At 39.6% G+C, this 18120-nt stretch overlaps 1 pseudogene; it reads left to right on the plus strand.

Moving 5' to 3' along the window:
* Positions 1 to 249: 249 nt before the first annotated feature.
* On the plus strand, positions 250 to 17931 carry LOC146937426 (uncharacterized; annotated as a pseudogene).
* Positions 17932 to 18120: the final 189 nt, after the last annotated feature.

Raw genomic sequence — 18120 nt, forward strand, 5'->3', positions numbered from 1 at the left:
TAATGTTTCAGTTCTTTAGTAATGTTTACAGATTTCTAGTTTGTCTAAAACCCTTCGATAACACAAAAAGAGTCTTTTTGCATATGCATTAACACATTTCATGCATCATATGCATTCATTCGCCATAAAAAACTCCTCTCGTGCTCTTTACCTCCTGGTTCTTCTGCCGCAGTCTGAAAGGTGGCTCGTGCTCGTAAGATTTACCAACCAGATAGAGTTCATCACACAAGATTGTACAAGAGAAGAAACATGGATAACTTTGAAGAAGAAAATGCTCAGCTCCGTGCCGAATTGGCTGCTATGAAAGAAGACTTGGCTAAGGCTCATGACACTATGTCTACTCTGATGGCTGCACAAGAACAACCGATCACATCCGTTCCGGTCCTTACTGAAGTAGTGCCATCCATCCCACTATCTACTGTGACTTCTGATGCTCGGTTTGTCATGCCCAACGGGCGTCCCTATGGACTCTCAGCTTTCTATGCTCTTAATACTGCAGCTGGTATCTCTGGTGTTGGCAATCAAGGACCTATTCCTACAACAACTTTTTTTGCTACATCTACCTCTATGCCTCAAGTGACTACTGTTACCGATCCTGTCATACACACTGTACGACAGGTAATTGATGTTGACACTCCGTGTGGACAAGACCCTATAATGGAGGCTATGAGGGAACAATTGAGAGAGCTAACTGGAGAGCTCCGTGAGGTCAAAGCCAGCCGTGGGAACGGTGTTGCTGCTAAGACCCATGATCTATGCTTGGTATCCCGATTTGAGGTTCCCAAGAAGTTCAAAGAGCCAGAATTTGACAAATACAATGGAACTTCTTGTCCACACAACCATGTCATTCGGTTCGTCCGAAAGATGGCTAACTACGCAGATAATGATGCACTGATGATCCACTGCTTCCAGGATAGCTTGGCAGAAGATGCAGCAGACTGGTACACTGGTTTGAGCAAAGACAATATCCATACTTTTGAGGAACTTGTCGCTGCTTTTGAAGGTCATTACGAGTTTAACACTCGCTTGAAGCCGAATAGGGATTCTCTTAAGTCTTTGTCTCAGAAATCAGATGAAACCTTCCGTGAATATGCTCAGAGATGGAGAGGGGCAGCTGCCCGTGTTTCTCCTCGGCTTGATGAGGAAGAACTGACACAGACGTTTTTGAAAACCTTGAAGAAAGAATATGTTGAAAGAATGATAGTCTCTGCACCAAACAACTTCTCCGACATGGTTACTATGGGCACTCGTCTAGAGGAAGCTGTCAGAGAGGGTATCATTGTTCTTGAAAAAGGTGAGTCCTCATTTGGTGCACCGAAGAAGTATGGTAATGGCCACCATAAGAAGAAAGAATCTGAAGTAGGGATGGTGTCCGGTAAACAGTCTACAGCTGCTGTCGCTCCTATCAACGCTACTCAGTTACCTCTACCCTACCAATATATGCAGTACTCTCAACATCCTTTCTTCCCACCATTCTACCAACAATATCCTCTGTCACCGGGTTAACCACCAGTGCCCGTAAATGCCATTGCTCAGCAGGTACAACAACAACCTCCCATTCAACAGCAACAGCAGCAACAACAGGGTCCTCGGTCCAGGACTTATTTTCCACCAATACCAATGCGGTATGCTGATTTACTCCCAACTCTACTCGCTAAAGGACACTGTGTCACCAGGCCAGGCAAACCTCCGCCTACGCCCCTGCCTCCAAGGTTCCGACAGGATCTTACATGTGAATTCCATCAAGGCGCTCAAGGCCATGATGTCGAGGGTTGCTATGCTCTGAAGTATGTTGTGAAGGATTTGATAGACAGAGGACAATTGACTTTTGAAAATAGTGTTCCGCATGTTCTTGATAACCCACTTCCAAACCATGCTGCTGTTAACATGATCGAGGCTTTCGAAGGAGTTCGTATTCCTCAAGAGGCTCCCATTTTGGATGTCCGTAATGTTGCTACTCCTTTGGTGCCACTACATGTCAGACTTTGCCAAGCTTCTTTGTTTAAACATGATCATGCTTCTTGTTCAGAGTGCCTTCAGAATCCTATGGGTTGTGGTGTGGTGCAAGGTGACATACAAAGCCTAATGAATAGCAAACACTTGATTGCCAGTGATGTTTGTGTGATTGTGCCGATGTTTCATGATTCTCCTGCTAAAAGTGTACCTCAGACAAGGGAAGTGGAACCCCTAGTGATCAGGCTACCTGGCCCGATATCTTATGCTTCCACTAAGGCAATCCCTTACAAGTATGATGCAACTATGATTGAAAATGGGGTAGAAGTGCCTCTGGTTTCCCCAGCTACGGTTGATAATGTTGCCGGAGAAGTTACAACTCTGAGAAGTGGAAAGATCCGTCCACCCTTGTTCCAGAAGAAGGTGGTCACACCTGTTGCCACAATAACTCCACCAGTTGCTCCTCCTGTTAACAAGAACACCAGCCCATCAGGCCAGTCTATTGAAGAGTCTAATCTGGACGAAATTCTGAGACTTATCAAAAAGAGCGATTATAAGATTATAGACCAGCTGCTGCAAACTCCGTCAAAAATATCCATCTTGTCTCTGCTCCTGAGCTCAGAGGCTCACAGGGAAGTGTTAATGAAGGTACTGGAACAGGCTTACGTTGATCATGAAGTCTCCGTGGATCAGTTCAATGGAATAGTGGGTAACATTACTGCTTGCAATAACTTGGGGTTTGGTGATGACGAACTCCCCGAAGCAGGGAAACACCACAACTTAGCTTTGCATATCTCAGTACACTATAAGTCTGACATGATATCCAATGTGTTGGTGGACACTGGATCATCCTTAAATGTAATGCCTGAGTCTACATTGAGACAGTTGAGTCATCATGGAATTTCTCTAAGGGGAAGTAGCTATTTGGTTAAGGCTTTTGATGGATCTCGCAAAGATGTCCTTGGAGAAGTAGATCTGCCAATCGCCATTGGCCCTGAGACATTCCAAATCACTTTCCAGGTCATGGAAATCAATGCTTCTTACAGTTACCTCCTTGGAAGACCGTGGATTCACGACGCTGGGGCAGTAACTTCTACTCTGCATCAGAAACTCAAGTTTGTGAGGAATGGTAAGCTTGTCACTGTACATGGTGAAGAAGCGTATCTGGTTAGCCAAGTGTCATCTTTCTCTTGTGTTGAAGCAGGGTCTGCTGAAGGAACGTCATTTCAAGGCTTGACTGTTGAAGGTGCAGAACCCCGAAGAGGCAATGCTACTATGGCTTCATTGAAAGATGCCCAGAAAGCTGTTCAAGAAGGGCAAGCTGCTGGCTGGGGCAAAGTGATACAGATTTTGGAGAATAAGCGCAGAGATGGTCATGGGTTCTCCCCGACCTTGGGCGTTTCAACAGGAACTTTCTACAGTGCTGGGTTTATCAATGCTATTGTCGAAGGTGCTGCTGGAAGTAGTTATGGGCCTACATTTGTTGTACCAGGAGGCACCGTGAGGAATTGGGAGGCCATTGATATTCCTTTAGTCATGCATGCTTCCGTGTAATGTGTCTTGTTGCTCATGTTTTTCTTTGTTTTCAAAATAACAATCCTTTCGCTCTGCCCAAGGCGAAAGTGATGTCTTCGTAAGGGCATGTTTGTTTCAGCATTGCCGTTATTAATAAAAGTTGTCGTCTTTTCCGCGACTCTTTGTTTTTCTTTTTAGTGCTTTTTTCCTTGGAAATAACGGTAATGCAAGAAAAAACCAAAACATCTGTATTTTCTTATTAATTTCAAAAATCTGCATGAAAAACCTTTTTCCTAAAATCATCCCAATCATATTATGCAGATTGAACCATAATAAACCCGTTGAACACAGTGACCCTATGGTTCCTCCAAATCTTGAATTCCCGGTATACGAAGCCGAAGACGAAGAGGATAATGAAGAGATACCGTATGAGATCACTCGACTGCTTGAGCAAGAAAGAAGAGCCATTCAGCCTCACCAGGAGGAAATTGAGCTTATCAACCTGGGCACTGAAGAGAACAAGCGGGAAATCAGAATTGGTGCTGCACTCGAGCCAGAAGTGAAAAAGAAAATCATTCAGTTTCTCTATGATTATCCAGATGTCTTTGCATTGTCCTATGAAGATATGCCGGGTCTAGATCCCAAGATTGTGGAACATCGGATACCGACAAGGCCTGAATGTCCTCTTGTCAAGCAGAAATTGAGAAGGTCTCGTCCAGACATGGCTCTTAAGATCAAGGCTGAGGTGCTAAAGCAGATTGATGCGGGTTTCCTCATGACAGCTGAATATCCTGAGTGGATTGCCAACATTGTACCAGTACCAAAGAAAGATGGGAAAGTTCGAATGTGTGTTGATTATAGAGATTTGAATAAAGCCAGTCCAAAAGATAACTTCCCATTGCCTCATATTGATGTGCTTGTTGACAGCACTGCTCAATCCAAAGTGTTCTCCTATATGGATGGTTTCTCCGGGTATAATCAGATACGGATGTCACCTGAAGATAGAGAAAAGACGTCATTCATCACTCCATGGGGAACGTTCTGTTATAAAGTGATGCCATTCGGCTTGATAAATGATGGTGATACATATCAAAGAGGTATGACTACTCTGTTTCATGATATGATTCACAAAGAGATTGAAGTATATGTTGATGACATGATTGTGAAGTCAAGTGATGAAGAGCAGCATGCGGTGTATTTGAAAAAGATGTTTGAAAGATTGAGAAAGTACAAGATGCGTTTGAATCCTAACAAGTGTACATTCGGTGTAAGATCTGGAAAGTTGCTAGGCTTCATTGTCAGCCAAAGAGGCATTGAAGTTGATCCCGACAAGGTCCGAGCTATCATAGAAATGTCGGCCCCTCAAACTGAAAAGCAAGTCAGAGGTTTTCTTGGACGCCTGAACTACATTTCAAGATTTATATCTCACATTACTACCACCTGTGGACCAATTTTCAAATTGCTCAGAAAGAATCAGCCTGTTGTATGGAATGATGAATGTCAGGAAGCTTTTGATAGCATCAAAGAATACTTGTTTGAACCACCTATCCTTGTCCCGCCAGTGGAAGGAAGGCCTCTGATTATGTATCTGTTAGTGTTAGATGATTCAGTGGGTTGTGTTCTCGGTTAACAAGACGAGACTGGAAAGAAAGAACATGCTATCTACTATCTGAGCAAGAAGTTCACCGACTGCGAGACTCGGTATACGATGCTTGAAAAGACTTGTTGTGCTCTAGCTTGGGCTGCCAAACGCCTGCGTCATTACATGGTGAATCATACAACTTGGTTAATATCCCGAATGGATCCAATCAAGTACATCTTTTAAAAGCCTGCTGTTACTGGGAAGATTGTGCGTTGGCAAATGTTGCTGTCTGAATATGATATTGTGTACAAAGCTCAAAAAGCAATCAAAGGAAGTATCCTTGCTGAGCATCTCGCTGTCAACCTCTTGATGATTACCAACCAATTAAATTTGATTTCCCTGATGAAGAGATTATGTATCTGAAGGCAAAAGACTGTGAAGAACCACTGATCAATGAAGGGCCGGATCCCAATAGCAAGTGGGGATTGGTATTTGATGGTGCTGTCAATGCTTATGGTAAAGGAATTGGTGCCATCATTGTAACTCCACAGGGGCACCACATTCCTTTCACTGCACGAATAACTTTCGAATGCACAAACAACATAGCTGAATATGAAGCATGCATCTTGGGCATTGAAGAAGCCATTGATATGAGGATTAAGCACCTTGACATCTATGGAGATTCCGCACTTGTTATTAATCAGATAAAAGGTGAATGGGAGACTCATCATGAGAAGCTGATCCCTTACCGTGACTATGCAAGACGACTGTTGACATACTTTACAAAAGTTGAGCTACATCATATCCTTCGGGATGAAAATCAGATGGCTGATGCTCTTGCTACTTTGTCTTCCATGTTTCGTGTAAATCACTGGAATGATGTGCCCGTAATTAAGGTGCAACGTCTTGATAGGCCTGCTCATGTATTCGTTGTTGAAAATATGCCAGATCAAGCTGATGAAGATGTGAATGATAGAAAGCCTTGGTATTATAACATCAAACAATTCTTGCAGAATCGTGAATATCCACGTGGTGCTTCCAACAGGGATAAAAAGACCTTGAGGAGATGGGCTAGTAGATTCCTTCTGGACGGAGAAATCCTATACAAGAGGAACTATGACATGGTCCTGTTGAGATGTGTTGATAAACAAGAAGCTGAGAAATTGATGCATGATGTACATGATGGTACTTTTGGGACCCATGCCGCGGGCCATACCATGTCAAGAAAACTGTTAAGAGCCGGCTATTACTGGATGACTATGGAGCGTGACTGCAACAAATATGCCAAGAGATGCCACAAATGCCAAGTCTATGCTGATAAAATTCATGTGCCTCCACATTCTCTCAATGTTATCTCTTCCCCATGGCCTTTCTCTATGTGGGGCATTGACATGATCGAAAGAATTGAACCGAAAGCTTCCAATGGGCATCGTTTCATCTTAGTGGCAATTGACTGTTTCACCAAGTGGGTTGAGGCTACTTCCTATGCAAATGTGACCAAGCAGGTGGTCGTCAAGTTTATCAAGAATAACATCATCTGTCGATATGGTGTTCCCAGTAAGATCATCACTGACAATGGTTCCAATCTGAACAATAGCATGATGCAAGCTTTATGTGAAGAATTCAAGATTGAACGTCACAACTCTTCTCCTTACAGACCTCAAATGAATGGTGCAGTTGAGGCCGCTAACAAGAACATCAAGAAGATTGTTCAGAAAATGGTCACAACTTACAAAGACTGGCACGAAATGCTCCCTTTTGCCTTGCATGGTTACCGTACTACGGTGCACAGTTCAACAGGGGCAACTCCTTTTTCTCTAGTATATGGCATGGAAGCAGTTCTCCCTCTGGAAGTGGAGATTCCATCTCTTCGAGTGATCATGGAAGCAAAGTTAACTGAGGCTGAATGGTGTCAAAGTCGGTATGACCAGTTGAATTTGATTGAAGAGAAACACATGGATGCTATGGCTCATGGACAGTTGTATCAAGTGCGAATGAAGAATGCTTTTGACAAGAAAGTCCGACCTCGAGAATTCAAGGAAGGCGAACTTGTATTGAAAAGAAGGATAAGTCAGCAACCCGACCCAAGGGGCAAGTGGACACCTAATTATGAAGGTCCTTATGTTGTCAAGAAGGCTTTCTCTAGTGGTGCTTTGATTCTTACACACATGGATGGTGTTGAACTTCCGAATCCTGTAAATGCCGATATAGTCAAGAAATACTTTGTCTAAAAAGAAAAGAACAGCGTGGTAGGTCGAAAACCCGAAAGGGCGGCCTAGGCAAAAATGCGCTTCCCGGTGGATTGAAAACCCGAAAGGGCGATCCAGGCAAAAGTTAGGGACAAAAAAAAAATATATGAAAAAGCTCGCTGAGATTGTACGCAACTCAGGCAAAAATGAGCGCCTCGATGAGCCGAAAACCCGAAAGGGAGGTTCATGCAAAAATGAGGTTGATAACAAAAGACAAGTAACTATATCTGGCAAATCACCATCACCCCTTGGGGCATCTGCAACTGTCAATGATCATCTTCATCAGAAGCTTCTCTACTTGTGAATTCAAAATTTCTATGAAATGTAGCGGTCATCGTGTTCAATGTACCAACAACCAATAAAATTACCATTTTCCAAGCTTTGTAAATCTGTGAAGTTATGCCTTTGACTGACTTTCACTCTTCTACATCAATTTGAGCCTGTGCTTTTGTTTGAAATTCTGTTTCCTTTCTACTTTCAACGCTATATACAAAATATTTTCTTTCTATTTGATAATGTCAATGTATGAAACAAACATCTTTGAAAACTGAAAAACCTTTTTCTGTCTATTTTGAAAGCAAGCCTGAGCAACAGGGTACATTCCGTTGAAACATGCATGAATAAATAAGTGTCAATGTCCATTTCAATACACATTACAAGCAGATTGTTCCCCGGGATGATCTGTGGTCAATGGCAAAAATGAAAAAACAGAATGAAAAATGAAAATGAAAAGCTCGCTAAGTTGAAAACCCGAAAGGGCGGCTTAGGCAAAAATGAGCACCCCGCTGGTTGACAACCTGTGAAGGCAATTCAGCCAAAAATGGGGCAATGAAAAGAATATCTCCCCGGTGAATCGAAAACCCGAAAGGGCGGTTCAGGCAAAAATGGGATTGAAAAATGAAAGAATGAAAAATGATAAAAAAGCATTGACCACAGATGCGAACATCCAATGTTTACCCAACACTGACACACCTAGCAACGGCAACCTGTATCCAAGAACCTTCCGAGGTCCCTTCTCTACAAGTTATATTGCCCTCAGCCATGGTTTTGATACATCTTTCAACGAAGGTCTCTCCAAAGAGGATTTCCATGTGAATATGTTATAGCACGAGCCACCACGTGCCCAATCTTCCAATGTTTCGTCTGTCTGTGTGAAACTTCTCTGTCAAACTACAAACCAATCATGCATTTCCAAGCATTCATACATGCATAATCATGCATTCTATGTGCTCATACATTTGATAATCTTGTTATACCATACATACATGTTGCATTTCCAATCCCAGTTTCAATTCAACTCAAACTCAATTTCCAATTCAATTCAATTTCAACTCTCAATTCAATTCCAATGCCTATGTCTATGTTAAACTCTCAATTCAATGTCTATGTCAATGTCTTTGTCTATGCCTCTGTTAAACTCTCAATTTCAATTTCCAATTCAACTCAATCTTCAACTTTCAATTCAACTCAATTTCAATTTCCAATTCAAGCCAATTTCAACTTTCCAATCCAGTGTCTATGTCTCTGACTATTTTCAACTTTCAATGTCTCTTTCAATATCAACTTTCAAATCAATTCAAATCAATGTTAATTCACTCTCAATTTGCTTTTGGGCCAACAAAAATGGTCATGTCTATTTTCAAATCAAGTCAATATCAACTTACTCTCAATTTGTATCTTTCCAAATCAAACTTCCAATTTGTATCTTGTTATCGGTCAAGTGGCCAGTTCGATCCAAAGAACAGCTTGTACCTGCTTACATGCCTACGCTTCCGGTCAAACGGCAAGTTCGATCCAAAGAACAGTTTGTACCCTGCTTATGTTTTGTTATCGGTCAAACGGCAAGTTCGATCCAAAGAACAGTTAGTACCCTGCTTATGTTTTGTTATTGGTCAAACGACAAGTTCGATCCAAAGAACAGTTTGCACCTACCCACATGTTGTGATAGTCATCAAGCAGCAAGTTCGATCCAAAGAACAGCTTGTATCATCCTTTTGTCTATGCCTCTAGGTCAAACGGTGAGTTCAATCCAAAGAACAGTTTGTACCTGCCAATCTGTTTGAATTTTCAATCAAGCAACAAGTTCGATCCAAAGAACAGCTTGTATCTGCCTATATGCCTATGTCTCCGGTCAAGTAGCAAGTTCGATCCAAAGAACAGCTTGTACCTGTCTCGTATTTCTATTCCCAGTCAAGCGGCAAGTTCGATCCAAAGAACATCTTGTACCCATCTCTTATTTGTATCTCTTGGTCAAGTGGAAAGTTCGATCCAAAGAGCAGCTTGTACCTCTCTTTTGTCCCCTAGTTTGTCTACCCTGTCAATGTCTACCTAGATCCCCAGTGATACGACATGCCCCGTAGACTCCAGTTGCTTGTCTTGCATTCATAATCAAAATGTTGCATGGCATTCATATTTTTGAAAAAAGTGAGAAACGTATTTTTATGTCCAAAAACAGTGCAAATGTTAATATTTAAGTATCTTCGTCCCGTCAAATCAAAGACTTCGTCTCTTGACTCTTCGGACAAAGAAACTTAAATAGGGGCAGCTGTTATACCCTAATTTTGGACCTAAAAATACTAGCTCAATTCTTTTTTGCATTTTAAGTCACTTAAAATATTTTTCTTGCATTTCAAGTTATTTGAACTGCCTTTGATCAATTGCACCTTCCTCTGCATCTTATTTCAATGTTATTTGCAAAATTCATGAAAAAGGGTATTTCAGTCATTTCCTGCATTCAAATTCATTTTAGTCCTTGAAAATTGTTTGTGTCTTTTCATTTGATTTGTATCAGTCCTTGCTTCACTCTCATGTTAAAATCCATTTCAAAATCACATTTAAAGTCATTTTGAGTCAGTTTAGCCCCTAGGGGCATTTTAGTCATTTCCAGTGTTAAAACTCTGTTTAATCTCTAAAAATTGTCTCTGAGACTTTTAATTTGCTTGTATAAACTCTTGCTTCAATTCCCTGTTAGAAAACCATTTAAAATTGCATCTGAGACACTTTGAGTCAGTTTAGTCCCTAGGGGCATTTTGGTCATTTCACACGAAATTTTGACAGAGAGAGGTTACTTTAAAGTACCTCATTTAAGTAATTTGTTCATTTTAGTCCGTTTTGTTATTTTTAATTGTTCCACTTTACGTTATTTTCCATTTACCAATTTTAAATTCAATTTTAGTTTAATTTTCATTTTAGTCCCAAAAATTTCTAAAAATTGCATTTTTAGTCCTCTTGTCTCATTTTATTTCTTTTTTAGGTCTTTTAATTTGAATTTTGGTCCTTTAGGTCAAATTTTTGTTTTAAGGTCAATTGCATTTCAGTCCCAAAGACTTTTTTCTATTTTACAGACTAGTCCTTCAATTTTCTCATTTTGCAGATAGGTCCCTAAGTCCAAACAGGTCCAATTTTAGTCCAAGATTACGTGGCAGTCCCACATTGGTCCAAAATCACACATGTCAGCTTATAAATACAGCCACATCACCAATTACACAGGATCACCATTCATTCATTGACACATCATCATAGAAAGTTCTAACAAACTCTCCCTCTCTTCTCCAAACCCTAACCACCGTAACAAACCATTCCACCACCACTTCCTCCACCGTAACAGAATCAAAAACCACCATAAACTCTAAAATTCATACCAATTCTCAATCAAGTTCATCATCAAACATACGAAATCAATACAGACTTTCAGAAGATCAAAGCAAAATGTGTTCATTTCAGCAAACTTAGTTCGAATTTGCAGAAGATTCTCAGTGATTTTCTGTGGAAATCATCATCATCGAATCTTCACCTTCGCAATTCAAGCAAGTATTCGTCAATTGCAAAGACGAATTCCTTGCGATCACGAAGGATTTGGTGAAAGAGAGAAGAAGGGAGATTGAATTCGAAGTGAACCAGAGAAGAAGAAGACGAACAACAACGAAGCTCTTACCAGAAGAATCAAAGGCTCTCTTGAGGATCTTTGTTCAAATCTCCGTTCAAATCCAGGTATAACTCAAGGAACCTTCTCATTTTTCGTTCTAATCATCATCGAAGGTTCACAATCGAAAATAAACGGTGAAACAAAGTGGATCAACAAGTCCTAGAACTTGTTCGTTCGAAAAGTTCGAAACAGATTGAAAAAGCTTGAAAACCGAAACCCTAAAATGTAAAATCCATGAAGATTCACCGTTTATTTACGAAAACAGAGTTCAAATCTGGAACCAGTGTAGAAAATAGGTTAGATTAGGGTTCAGTTTCAAGAAGATTCGAAAACGATTTGAAACCCTAGAAACCGTGAGTTTAAACTTCGATCTACGTCGTTTCAATCACAATTTCACAAAAATAGTCTTAGATCCGTAAACTGGGGAGGAAGACGAACATTTCTGGGTAATTAGTTTAAAAAGTTAGCATCAGTTCGTCGGAGAAGATGAAGATTCCGATGAATCTTCATCTTCCTCCGCCGTCCTCCCCAGGCGAGGTTAGTGTTCAGAGAGAAGAAGAGAGAAGAACGAGTGAAGAGAGAGAATGAGAAGTGAAGAATGAATCAGACCAGTCTCCAGGCATTTATATAAGCCTTTGAACCGGTCTGGTTCAACTGGTTCGCTCCTCTTCGCCCCCTGACCATTGGATCTAGGGCTGATCCATCTGGATCAATCCAACAGTCCCTGAGGCTCCCTGGTGATCCAGGATCCATGTGTGTGTGGGTTGGGCCTGTTGTTTGTACTGGATTTCATTTCCCTTCATTTTCTTGCTATTTTGACACTGTTTGTTGATGTTTACACCCCCTGCCTTGCCTAAAATTCTTGTAAAAATTCCATAAATTTTTTCAGATGTTCTTGATATTTTTCTTGACCTTTTTGTGATGTTGTTATGTGTTAAATCTTGATTAAAAATATGTGTGGTATTTTCTTATTAATTGTTTACCATTTTTGTTAAAATTTGTGAAGTTTTATATGTTCTTAAGCTTAAAAATCCCTTAAAAATTCTAAAAATTTTCATGTATGTTTCTTGTTATTTTTGTGATGTTTCTATGCATTTTGCTTACTGAAAATTTTGTTAAAAAAATATTATCACATTTTCTTGCATTATTTCTTGATTTTATGTGAAAAAACCTCTAAAGATTGCTCAATCCCACTCTATGTTCTTGATGATTGTTTGATACACATGTTATATGATTCTATGAATCTTTGGCTACTGTTTGTACATGATTTTGATGCTTGTGTGTGAATCTTGATTGGTTGCTTGGTTTACAAGTTACATTTGTGAATAAATAATGCAAATATGCCTAAGTTTACTTTGTAAATGTCAAGTTCATCATGTTGCTTTAATTTTCATCTTAAAACCTGATTCTAAACCTTTGAAAAATGTATTAGAATGTGAGAATTTTAGGCAATAAGATTCTTGCATTTTGTGAGCAAATTTTAGTTATATTTTTGCACTTTTTGGCTTTATTTTGTGAAGTTTTCTTATGCTTTTGTATTGATATTTTACTTGCTTTATTTTTCTTTGATATTACCCTATGCTACTAACATTCTCTTGTTTCATGTTTCATACATCATAAGCATATTCTCCATCACACTTCCTCATCTCATTTCTTTACTTTTCTTTTGCTTTTAATTCATTTTATGTGGGATTAAGTCCTCACAAGGAAAGTAGTTTGTATTTAGGCCAATGATGTAAAGGACAATGGACTCTAATGATGTACACCGACACAAGCACCGACACATGCACACACACCACTTGGTTACTTTAGATGTATGGCTAGGATATGCATGTTTAGATGTATGTTTAGGATTGAATGTTAGATGTATGCTTAGGTTTTACACTTAGGAAAAATCAATTCTCCAAAAATATGAACAACATCACTCAAATCTTTTTCCTAATAAACTTTGGGATCAAAATCCCATTGATTTTCCTTTTATTTTCTTAAACAAAATTTTAATGAATTTTTAATCATACTCAGACTTCTTTTGCAAAATAACTAATTCCACCTCACCTTTTCTAAATCTCATGCCCTTGAGGCCTCTTTCTATTCTTCAAAATCCCATTTTCAAACTTAAAATCAACCAACAAAAACAAAAACATTTTTTGGAAGAGAACTACGACGGATTTGATCCTTTAAAAGGGTACGTAGGCAAGGAACCAATATTCCTTCAATTCAAATAAAACAACAATTCAAACATTCTTCTCCCTTCAATTCTTCACTTAGTAAACCCTTAGGTGTAAATATCATTTTTCAAATAACATTTAAAAACAAAGCGCGCGCGTAGAAATTAAAGACGGTTCCTATAGGACACTATAGTCGTTATGGGTGCCTAACACCTTCCCGTAGCGAAAACAACTCCCGGACCTCGATTCTCAAGGGTTTTGCTTATTTTTTCCCTTCCCAAGAAAAAATGAGATATCAAAGGTTAAAAAGGTTCAAACATAATCAATGTTTGACACCCGAAAACCAAGATAAAACATGATGCAGGATGAATTTGAAATGAGCATGATGGGAGAGCTGAATTTCTTCCTGGGCATTCAAATTAATCAATGCAAAGAAGGAGTCTATGTTCATCAATCAAAGTATACAAAGGAGCTTCTGAAGAAGTTCAAGCTTGAAGATTGTAAAGTGATGAACACTCCAATGCACCCTACGTGCACCTTAAGCAAAGAAGATTAAGGAGCTAAAGTTGATCAGAAGCTGTATAGAGGTATGATTGGTTCTTTGTTATACCTCACTGCATCTAGGCCAGATATTTTATTCAGTGTATGCTTATGTGCAAGATTCCAATCAGATCCTAGAGAATCTCATATGACTGCTGTCAAGAGAATCTTCAGGTATTTGAAAGGAACAACTAATCTTGGACTCCTTTATAGGAAATCCTTAGATTATAAGCTAATTGGATTCTGTGATGCTGATTATGCTGGTGATAGGATTGAAAGAAAGTCAACCAGTGGCAATTGTCAATTTCTGGGTGATAATCTTATATCCTGGGCTAGCAAAAGACAAACAACTATTGCTATGTCTACAGCAGAAGCAGAATACATTTCAGCTGCGAGTTGTTGTACACAACTACTTTGGATGAAAATCAGTTGGAAGACTATCAGATAACTGCTAACAGTATTCCCATTTATTGTGATAATACTGCTGCTATTTGTTTGTCTAAAAATCCAATTTTGCATTCGAGAGCTAAGCACATTGAATTCAAACACCATTTTATCAGAGACTATGTTCAAAAAGGAATTTTAGATATACAATTCATTGATACTGAAAATCAATGGGCTGATATATTTACTAAGCCTTTAACTGTTGAAAGATTTGATTTTATAAAGAAAAATTTGAACATGCACTTTGTGTCTGATTAAATGTTTGCTTGCTCCTGAATAGGATTTTAGGTTCTGAAGTTAGTTCAAAAGAAGTAGTCCATCAGAAGCTCTTTATTGAGGTTCTGAGGAAAACTCGCTTCTGATAATGACTTCAGCATCTGAAGTCTAGAAGCTGGATTTTATGCTTCTGAATAGTGGAGTTAGTGGAAACGTTGGGACTTACTTTTTATGGTAACTTCTGGCCCACTAACTTGGTAGTTACTCTGAGAACTTCTGACGTGGCCTATATGTATTGGTGTATAACTTAAAAGGGCAATGATGATTTAATAGCTTTGAAAGCACTTTTCACGCGCCCCCAATTTTGTCATTAATGTTATGTTTGTTTGTCTCTTTTTAATTGCAAACGTTTTTACTCTTAACACTTTGTCAATTCACACACTATTCACTCACAACAAACACATTTGCTCTCAAACCTATTGCGAAGTAAGCGCATTCCCTCAATCCTAGAACCCTAAAATCATCATCTTCTTCAAATCTTCTTCAATCAATCAAATGGCATCATCAAGCTCAAAAGTTTCAGAATCTACTTCAAGCATGCAAGGCGCATCAGAATCTGGGTCCGTGTACAAAGAGAAGACTATGGATATTCCATGGAAATCCTTAATAGTTCAAATAGAATCACCGGTGGACTTCGCTTCACTTAAGAAGTATGAAGTGGACATGGAAGGTTTGGTAGATATTCAGAAGCTATCTGAGTACTTCAAGATGTTGAATGGGCCAACTTATGTGAACTTGGTCAAGGACTTTTGGTTAAGGGCTGAGGTGTACAACGGAAAGCCTGCAAAGGTCATAGGTAAATAAGCTGGGTCAAAGAAAGGGAAGATGACAGTGGATATGAATCCTACCTCTTTTGATAGCTTAGAAATAAGGTCTGAAGTGATGGGCATTCCTATAACCATCACTGAGGACGTTATAGCTAAAGCTTGTAGAGTGGATGCAAAGGGAAGATTCCAAGAAATAGTCAAGAAGGAAGATGTCCTGCTAAAGAGCTTCTATAACTCGCTTCTGGGTGGGAACAAAGATGCCAAGCCTTCTGAAATGGAGATTCACAACAGGATGTTGGTGAAATTCAGTAATGATTGCTTCTTTCAAAGAGCAGGAGGGTCTGATCAACCCAACAATCAACAGAAGCTAGCAATTTACTTCATGGCTATTTTTGATAAGATAAATTTCCCAAGATATGTCATGGATCATCTCTGCTGGGCTATAAATGAAGGCACTGTTAAAGGAAGGAAACAAGTGCCCTATGGAAGATTGCTATCTAAAATCTTTTATCAAGGAAGAGTGCTGGATTTCCTGAAAAAGACAAGGGATGCTTCTGATAAATGCTTCAAAGTTTCTACTGCTGAAAGGACTATCAGTAGCAGGAGCTTATTTTCTATGAACTTTATCAAGAAAACCCCTGAAGATGAGAAGTGGATAGAGATGACTACTGCAGAAACTGAGATTATCAGGGACTTTCCTTCAATCTTTGAGGAAAGTAATCCTGAAATCTTCGCTAAATCAGTAGCTGAGTATGTCTTGGAGGAAGATGCAAGCACTCGGGAAGAAGCTGCTCCTATTAAGGGAAAGAAAGTCAAGGGAGCTACTGCACCAGAAGCAGCCACTGATAAGGGCAAGCAAAAGAAGGATGCTAAGAGAAATCGAGGGAAAGCTGAAACTGTTTATCACAAAGTAAAATTGGATGAAGCTATGGATGAGCTGGAAAAAGAAGAAGCTGAGCCCAAGCTGAAGAAGAAGACACCTGTTGATATGAAAATCTCTATGGTTGAAGTAACTCCTGCCAAGGCCAGAATGGCTAAGGAATATGCTGCTAATGAGATAGCAGATAGAAAGGAGAAGAAGAGAATTGGGGCCGCTTCTATTTCGATGAAAAGAAGTAAAGGTAGATCAGAGTCCATCATCACAAAAGAGCATCTGGATAAAGCTCTTGATGGGATAAAGGCAAAAGAGCACAAGCCCAAGAAGAAGGCATCTGAACTAACCTTCACTCCAATGGTTGTAGTGACTTCTGATATGAAGAAAGAAGCTGATGAGCAAGCTATTCAGATGTTAGCTGAACTTAAAAGGAAAGAAGCTCAGTACAATCTAGAGAGGGATCAAAGGCTTAAGGCTTCAGGACTAGAAAAATGTGATGAATTCTTCAAGGAGAAGTCTGTCGAAGTCAAGGAAGTGGCTGATAAAGCTTCAGAAACGGTTCTAAAAGCACCAGGTGCTACCACTTCAGAACCTGGAATTACAGTCAAGGTATGTCAGATTCCAGCCACCTCTACCCCCATCTCATCCTTTTCACCACCAGCAACTGAGCAAGAAGAAGATACTTCAGTCTTAGAAAATCTTGCTCTCCACTACTCTGGTGAGTTACCAGAAGATGTTGAACCCAACTCAGAGAAAGCCTCTGAAGCAACTCCAGAAGCAGCTGCTTTTGAAAATGTTGTTTCAGAAAGCCCCCATCAACAATCACCTGAACCACACAAACCCACATCACCTCCACAACCACAATCACCAGTTGCTAACATTGACCCCCAACTCAACATCCAAACACCAACTTCACCACAACAACCACCAACTGTTACTGAAACCAACTCCCCACTTAACCAACAACCAGAACAAACTTTTTCCAAACCAACTCCCATGGATATTGACAATTCTCAAGTCAATGTCCAAGCCTCAACCTCAAACTCACAAACTGCTTCTGACCAGCCATCACTCTCAACTCCATCTCAACAAATCACCATTCTAGAATCCAACCATGTTCAAGACTCTACTCTCAGTGATTCTGACCTTGAAACCCTTGAACAACCACCCCTGGACATCCTGGAATCTGAACATATTGACAATGAGCTACTCAAGATCCTTTCTAAAATGCATGATCTGATGGATCAAAGAAGGACAATTGATCTCACCAATGCATATGAAGAAGCATGGACATCACTTCAGAACAGAATTGCAGAGTTAATAGAAGCTGTAAAGGACAAGTGCATCAGAATCAAGGAAGCTTCTGTCAGAAGATTAATGGAGAATCTGAAGCAAAGATTTAGAGTTGAACATCCCAGATTGCTTCTGACAAACAAGCCATTCTTCTCAGAAGTGGATTATTTGACAAGAGAAGTTAGAATGTTCAAGCTTCTGAGGCGGCAGATGGCACAACAACCGCAAGAAGCTAAGGCAAGGGAATTGGCGCTTCTCCAGAAGCAACAACTTCTTGAAGATCAATTGAAGAAGCAAGCTGAAGAAATGGAGAAGATGAGGAAACAACTTCAAACCAAACCTTAGTTGCACACCTTAGTGTTTATTTTTGTTTGTTGTTTGTTTTAATCCTTTTCTATATACTGCTTCTAAATTCCTAATGGTTCTGATTCTTGAATGCCTGAATACTTTGTTTTGTTCATATATATTTTTTCATTGCTTAGTTACTTATATTTTTGATGAGATAGATTATAGGTTCTGATTCTTTGTTATACT

Source organism: Medicago sativa, chromosome 3 (genome assembly GCF_051527215.1).
Source record: "Medicago sativa cultivar Bolivia chromosome 3, Bolivia_mono, whole genome shotgun sequence".
NCBI lineage: Eukaryota > Viridiplantae > Streptophyta > Magnoliopsida > Fabales > Fabaceae > Medicago > Medicago sativa.